The sequence below is a fragment of the Plecotus auritus genome, assembly GCF_963455305.1.
Source record: "Plecotus auritus genome assembly, chromosome: 9".
NCBI classification, from domain to species: Eukaryota; Metazoa; Chordata; class Mammalia; order Chiroptera; family Vespertilionidae; genus Plecotus; species Plecotus auritus.
In genome coordinates, this window is record NC_137783.1 from 141,843,118 (window position 1) to 141,851,852 (window position 8,735).

Genomic DNA, 8,735 nt, shown 5'->3' on the forward strand with positions numbered 1-8,735 from the left:
TTTTTTGGTTAATCCTTATCTGAGGATATGTTTTTAATGATTTTTTAGAAAGTTAGGAATGGAGAGAGAGGGAGAAAGAAACATCCATTGATTGCCTCCCATAGGCACCCTGATCAGTGAGCACACCCACAACCTAGGTATGTGCCTGACTGGGAATCGAACCCTAAACCTTTTGGTGTATGAGCCCAATGCTTCAGCCAACTAAGCCACCCAGCCAGGGCTGGCTTTATTTTTAACACAAATTAACTATATGCCCTGTAAGCCAGTTTGGATAACAAGGAGCGAAATAAGGTATTTCTAAGATATCAAAGAATGTGCAGTCTTTACAAGGTGGAACAGTGAGTCAGTGATGGAACTAAACTGAATCAAATATAATTTGATTAAGGCCCCATTAGGATAATATTTTGATGCTCTGGTTCTGACTTAGTTCAATTAAATATGAAGACAAAGAGAATAAAAGTTACAACTCAAACTGGTTTAGTTCATATTTTGAAACAATTAAGCACATTCATGATTTTTCCCCAGTTTTAGATTTATGGTTGGTTGTAAGTAAGTTGCTAATTAAATTGGAGCTCATTTAGGAAGAAAATGGAAAGAAGTAGTACTATTGTTTCTTACGAAGTTATTATGTGCACCACGCTATATCATTGGTCTTTATTATTCTGTGAAATACCTGTCATTAATCCCCTTTTATAGATAAGAAGATTTAAAACATAGCATGGGTTAAGTATTTTTTTACATAGTCACCCAATTAGATTGGGTGAAAATTAGGATTGTTCTAATTTGTTCATAGGCTTTATGACTTTGATGTTCTATGATTTGTTGCACAGTGTATTCCTTCTATGTGTATGATTGTGTGGCCTTTCCATATGGGTAACTATCTCTGATTAACTATTTGTTTTCACTTAAGGAGAATATTCTGTGTGTAAAACTTTATGTCATATTTCATCTACCCCAATAAGATAGGAAGGCATTATCAATCATTTAAAAATATATACTTTAGCCTGGCTGGGTGTGGCTCAGTGATTGAGCATTGACCTATGAACCAGGAGGTCGCCATTTAATTCCCACTCAGAGCACATGCCCGGGTTGTGGGCTGGATCCCCTGTTGGGGGCATGCAGGAGGCAGCCGATCAATGATTCTCTCTCATCATTGATATTTCTATCTATCTCTCCCTCTTTTGTCCTCTTTCTAAAATCAGTAAAAAGATATTTAAAAAGAAATATACATTTTAGTTTACAATTTAATAGTACAATAAACTGGGGTTGTGTTTGTTTGTTTGTTTGTTTTGTAACAATGTTCACATCTGTATACTCTGGTAAACTCTTCCAGTCACTTCTGTTTACTGCCGAACAAATAAGGCCCTGATATTATGGAAGATGCTTAATGTCTCCATAAAAAAAAAAATCAGTTTAAATTCATGGAAAAGTGATTTAAAATAAGAAAGAAGTATAGAATTCATAATTCTACATCTGGTTTGGGAAGAATTACCATTTTGATTCAGTGCTGACCCTGACTCAGGAGATTGGTCTTGATATTAAGAAAGCTTTTTTGCATCACCATCATCCCGTCAGCTAAGGTGTTACTGCATCTTTCAAAAAATTGCAAACTAATAAAATATAGGAGAATTCACCAGGTTTCTGGAGAGTTTGAGTTCTACACGTGCAAAGTGTCAGCTTTAAGTAAGTCATGCAAAACTCTGTTTAAAAGATTCAGCCTTTCCCTGAATATGGAAAATGGGAGATGTTATTCTGTCGTTAGAATAAAATGGTTTGAATGCTCAGGAATAGATTAAACCTGCTCACACTCACTGAGCAGTGATAATAAGAGATTATTTGAAAATGGAAATAGTCCTTTGTGATGGGCTTCGCTGTTAACACACTCGCATGTGATCAGGCATCAGAGAGTATGGGGGAAAACAGTGAGCCTTCTTCCATCTCTATAAACCAAGCCTTCAGCAGGGTTCCCTCCTGCTAGAATTTCTTACACATGCCCTGACTGCATTCCCCAACCAGCCCATAGGAGTGAAGAATAAAAGAATAGAAATAAATCAAGTAATGCAAATTAGGACGCTCTCTGTGGACTTTAAAATTTTTATAATAATAAATTGCCTACAATACTATTTTTAATACTACTGTGACTGTCATTCATTACATGACTATTATGTCCCACACACTCTCTCATTTAATAATTAGCACAACCTTGTGCCATTAGTTCTATAATCCTCATTTTTAAATCCCGTTTTTATTGATTTTATAGAGAGAGGAAAAAAGAGGGATAAGAGTTAGAAATATTGATCAGCTGCCTCCTGCATGCCCTGGGCTAGGAATCAAACTGGGGACCTCTTGGTTCATGGGTCGATGATCAACCACTGAGAAACACCAGCTGGGCAATATAATCCTCATTGTATACACAAGGAAATGTTGGTTATGAGAGATAAAATAGCTTGGCCAAGCACTTGTTCCTTAAGTGAGTGAGCTGAGATTTGACTTCTCTGTGCCCATTCCGCTACCCTGAGCCACTACCAGTTTCAGTAAGTTTGGCATACATAAGATACTGGCTGTCTCAAATGATAATCACAGAAATTATTTACTGTGTGTCTTAAATGAATAGATTAATGCACGTAAGACATACCTCAAAAGAGTACGTCTGTTTCATTTGGGGTCGGAGAGGTGTGTCATTACTATGGTCTGCCAATATACCACAGTGAGTGATGCTTAATGCCCTGGAAACATTGTTCTTTTTTCTTTCTCCCTCTCATTCTCCTTTCCTTACTTTCTCCTCCTTCCTTCCTATCTTGATTTATTCTTTTTTTTTCAATTACAGTTTGCAGTCAATATTATTTTTTATTAGTTTTAGGTGTTCAGCATAGTGGTTAAAGTCTCCCTGAGATTTCAAGTGCCCACCTGACACTACATAGTTATTACAATATTATCTACTATATTTCCTGATTTATTCTTTGATAGACTTGCATAGGACACCACATTTATGCAAAAAGCATTGTGGTATTAGTGAGTTAGAAAAGATCAATTAAATGTGAAATCTGCCCTCTCAACTTCCAATCTATTACAAAACAAACCAGATGATTGCATTAACGCCAACGCCATAAGTTTGAAAGGGGGGTGGGGCTCAGAAAAACTGCTCTATAGATATTCAAAGAAAGAAGAAGTTGAATTTATTTGATGGCTTTAACAGTTAAGCTCGACTTTGAAGGGTTAATGGGATTTAGGTTTATTGCAGTGGAAGTACAAACCACCATGGGTGAAAAAAAAAACAACCCCAGTATGAATCTATATTAATAAAAGGGTAATATGCTAATTATACCAGGAGACCTTCCAGACGTCCTTCCAGACAAAGCCATGGTGGTAGGGCCAAAGCAGAAGCAGTAAGGGGTGATCAGGCCAGGAGGGGAGGGCATTTGGGGGTGATCAGGCTGGTGGGGGGACAGTTGGGGGTGAGCAGGCTGGCAGGCAGAGTGGTTAGGGGCGATCAGGCAGGTAGGCAGGTGAGCAATTAGGAGCCAGGGGTTCCGGATTGCGAGAGGGATGTCCGATCAGGCCTAAACCGGCAGTTGGACATCCCCCAAGGGGTCCCAGATTGGAGAGGGTGCAGGTCGGGCTGAGGTACACCACTCCCACCCCTGTGTATGAATTTCGTGCACCAGGCCACTAGTAAATTAATAAAAACAGGAAGAAGCATCTTTTCTGGTATCTAGATGATTCAATCTGGTTGTAACAAAGAAAAAATTAGGGGACTGGTATATTGGTAGGGGCCAGACTGTGTACTCAGTGCCAAGCTGAGAAGTGTAGGCTTTAATTTTTGCTCAAAGTTCCAGTTTCTAAAACCCAGTTGGATGAGCAAACTATCAGATTTTGAACAAAGCATCCATGTATATTATTCCTTAAGATAATTCTCCATCCCTTGTTGCAAAACCAAAGTGTTTGTTTGTTTTGCTGTTTCATTAGATATTTAAGAAGAAGATAATGGAATTGGAAGCTCCTCTAAAATATTTTCTTATGACCGACAAACACCTGCCATGAGATTGTGCTTATTTTTTATGTCTTTTTAATCTGCTTACCACTTTTCAGTTACCTAAAGGTGCACTAGGTCTGGAAGCAAAGTAATCCTCACCTCCCTCTTAGATGAGCATGCTTCTATTGAATACCCTTGTTTGTTTTTTGTCTCTATTCAAGAAGTTGGTAGGGGGAGGGGGACAGTTATTTATAAAACTTCCATTAAAGGCCTGAAATGCCACTACAGAGACAGTGGTCTTTTTCTTGTGTTTATTTAGACAATGGGTTATTCATCTGCAACACCTGTAGGTGGCAATGAGCACAGAAACTAATGGGCAAGTACTATTAAGAGTTTCATTGTAAGCCAATAGATGTAAAATCTCAAACTGAAATTTACCATTTCAAACTACAAAGCAACCCCCCCCGCCCCCGACCACCTTCCATGACTTCAATTAAATAACCTAAAGTTCCTTTATTGAGAAGTCTAACAATAGACACTGTCACCTGTTCTGTGCTTGAGCGGGTAACATATGCTTATGTACAGGGTGAACATGTAATTTATTATTCAAAGAGGGATGGTTTTGACAGGAAAAGAAGATGTTAATAGTTATGGCAGGACAACCAGTGTACATGTGAATTGTCCCAGGCAAACTGGGACATGTTGTCACCTTATTTATAAGAAAACCCAAAGAAGCTAGGGAATCAAGTGTATATATATCCCTACCCTATTGCCAACTTTAGCAGTTAGTGCTGTTTCTAACTTTTACCAATTTCCTAGGCTCTGAAGAAGATGCTGGGCAGGGCTTGTTGATGGCAGGGGAGTTTGTGCACTCCCAAATTCTCATTCCTCTCACTGGCCTAAGGAGTTGTTTGAATTTCATGGATGGGTAATATTTCCCTGGAACTCAAACTCAAGGATTATTTGATATTATTGTTCCAGATTATAAAAGACTATGAGAAAGAAAGGTATTTTATAAATTCTTGATTTTGAACACTTTGAGATATATGCTGATTTTTACTCCAAACATGGAAGTGACTCACCTCAGCTCCCTTTTCATGGTAGTCAACAACTGATTTATGAGAAATACATTTTTAATCATGGTAGAGCAAAAATACTTTTCAGGAAATGCATCAGTATTGGTATCTCTCTCTTAGTATTTAGAATCTCAGGAAGGAAGCATAGACTAATGGAAAAATAGTGTGGATAGGTAAGGTATATTATATTTTCATTTTAGTTCTGTATTTACTAGCTGAGTGATTATGGGTTAGATGCTAAACCTATCTGGACCTTAATTTTTTCATCACCTGACTCTCTATGAGCCAAGCATTCTGAAAAAAAAACCCTCATACAGATCATCTCATTTTGTCACAACCACCCTTTGAGGGAGGCATGATTAATATCAAAATTTCAGATCACAAAACTGGCTACTTTCTAATCTCTTTCCATGCTTGATTTTCTGTCCATACCATTTTAATTCATATATTTAATTTTTCCACTAGTGTGTAATTTCTAAGGGAGAGAATTGTGCCATTTTTCATCACTGCAGATATTTACACAATGTGATGCTCATAAGTATGTATTGAAAAAAAGAAAAAGAAAAAAAGGAAGAAAGGAAGGAAGGAAGGAAAAGAAAGAAAGAAAGAAAGAAAGAAAGAAAGAAAGAAAGAAAGAAAGAAAGAAAGAAAGAAAGAGAAAGAAAGAGAAGAAAGAAAGGAGGAAGGAAGGAAGGAAGGAAGGAAGGAAGGAAGGAAGGAAGGAAGGAAGGAAGGAAGGAAGGAAGGAAGGAAAAAAGAAAAAAAGAAAGAAAGAAAGAAAGAAAGAAAGAAAGAAAGAAAGAAAGAAAGAAAGAAAGAAAGAAAGAGAGGGAGGAAGGTAGGAAAGAAGGACTGCAAAGAAAGCTAGAAGTTTTAGGATTAAAATTAGTTGAACCCAAATAATGGGAACCCATAGTCGAGATGCTTCATTACTCCCCTCAGTCTCCCTAGCTCATAGTGCCATTGTAAAGCTTACTAGTCAATGAGAAAGTTCCTAAAGTAGCAGCTCAATGGATATAAATTTATTGCCCTTTCTTTCTCTCAGATCTGTGACTCTTGGATGGACTGGAGATTCATGTACTAGAAAATAGAGATACATTGCCTTGCCCAAATCTCAAGGGACTTTTATAATAGACAGCTCATTTAATGATTTACAATGGATGAATATCTCTTTCCTTGGCAGGAAATCTATTTGAAAAAAAAAAATTAAGATCAGTTCTTTGATGTATTTATGGGACCTGATCCAGAAAAACCCATATAGGAATTACTTTGTCAGAGTCAGTCTCTTGCAACTATCTAAGTGACTTTTTCAACGTTTCTGAATAGAGTAGATTCTTTATGTATATTGATGTTATTATCATTATCATTACTATTAATGAAAATTACATAAGCACCCTCAAATATGCACAACTGATTGATGGTGTAAAATTCGGAACATTTTCAAAGTGTGAATTTAAATCCTGCATGACAAGAGACTGGTATTCATGACTTTTAGCTATCTATACTAATGAAAGGGTATTATGCCAATTAGGGCGGATGTCTTCCAGACAAAGCCATAGTGGCTGCGAGGCCCGGGGCTCACGGAAGTCCTGGGCTCATGGCAGCCATGAGCCCCAGTGGCTGCAAGGCCCAGGGCTCAGGCCTCGCAGCCACCGCGGCCGGCTGTGGCAGCAGCAGCAGGGTAATGGGGGCGGCGCCTTCCCCTGATCAGCCCGGTCACCTCCGAAGAGGGATGCCAGACTGCAGCTTAGGCTCGCTCCCCATAGGGAGAGGGCCTAAACCGTCAGTAGGACATCCCCTGAGGGCTTCTGGACTGTGAGAGGGGGCAGGCTGGGCTGATATTTAACCTCCCAGTTAAATATAAGCAACATGAGGTTACATTGTGGTAAGGATGTCAAATGGTGAAGCAGCTGTGAAAACAGTTTGACAGTGTCTTAAAAAGTAAAAAAAAAACAGAATTACCATATGACCCAACAGCTCTACTTCTATGTAAATCACATAAATTTTATGTGATATATATTTTACTATAATAAAAAATAGGGAAAAAATGATACTGTGGCTTTTTAATTCTTCTTGTGCCAAATGTAGTAACTCTCATAATGTAACAAAGTATTTTTTATAAGAAAGAACAATACATTTTTTGAAAAATGAAAAGAATTCTAGATGAATTGGAATGAGTACTAAACTGTGGCAAAGGAAATATATGACTAACCATAGGAATGTGACAAAGGCGAAAGCTTGGTGAGAAATGTTTTATCACCAAATTTAAAGACATGCAGGTTTCTCAGGAAATACTTCTGGTCAATGTTGTAGGGCTACTCTGTTGCAGAAGTTTCCAGTATTGAGGTAATATATCTATAGAGGTATTTCCCAGCATGTAAAGAGACCTCAAAATCAATAATTTGGAAAACTTGTGTTTGATTATACTGACCTCCTTGATCCAGTACCATTCCTAGTATTTAATACTCATATACATACCAAGTTGCCAAAAATAGGTTTACATATGTGAGTATGCAAACAGAGTTTATTCTTGTATTATATGTTTTTTCACAGGAATGACTATAAACCTATTTTGCCAACCCCAGTATTTATGATCAGGAAAGTCAACTGTGGTAGATTGCATTATTGCTTAAAAGTATCTTCTTTTTTCCCCTGTAGAAGGAGAACATTTTCCTTTGGGATCATTTGGCCAATGATGTGTGAGCAGAAGTAACAAGTATCCAGTCTAGTGAGCCAGTGTATGGTGTTCCATGACTCTTTGTTATTTATGATGTTGTAAATATTCTATATAAAGGCTATTCAGTCAGTTTGGCTCTGGGATTAAAGATGACATAGAGTAGTGCCTCCATTAATTCAATGGTGGGCTATGTTATGAGTGACAAATAAGTCATCATTAATTTTAATCCACTGAAATTTTGGAGTTATTTGTTACCTCAGCATAGCCCAACCTAGCCAGGATATACTAATTAATTAGCCCATCTCACTAGATGCTTGTGAATTGTCCAGGAATGGGCCCATAGGTCCAACCAGACTAATGAACATCCTCTCCCTGCATTTTTCTAATTGGAAGAGAGTTGCTTTCAAGGCAATAAATGTTTAATCCCATTCCTTTGGAGACAGTTGCTCTTAGAGAATTCAGCATAGAGAAGTAGAGACTATGATGGAGAGCAATAGAAAAGGGAGAGACATAAATTCAATGTCATTAATGTCATATTATTAATAGATAATAGTTGTTTCTGAAGTCATTGCTCTTTCCAAATTCAATTCATAAACCAATAAATTATCCACCCTTCCATCCGCCATGTTTTTTTAAAAATATTTTCAAAGAAAAGTGTATTAGATGTTGTAGGTTAGAAAATGTTAAGTAGTTTCCTTATATACAGGGCTTGTCAGAGCTCTTTATATACTAACTAGAGGCCCGGTGCATGAATTCGTGCACTAGTGGGGTCCCTCAGCCTGGTCTGTGGGATCAGGCTGAAACTGGCTCTCCAAAATCCCCAAGGGGTCCCAGATTGCGAGAAGGTGCAGGCTAGGCTGAGGGGCCCCACTGGTGTATGTTCAGAGCAAAGGAGGGGAGGGAAGGTTGGCCAGCCAGGGAGGGACTGCAGGAGGGCTCCAGGGCATATGTGGCCTGTCTTGCTCAGACCCGATCGGCCAGACCCCAGCAGCAGGCTAACCTACCAGTC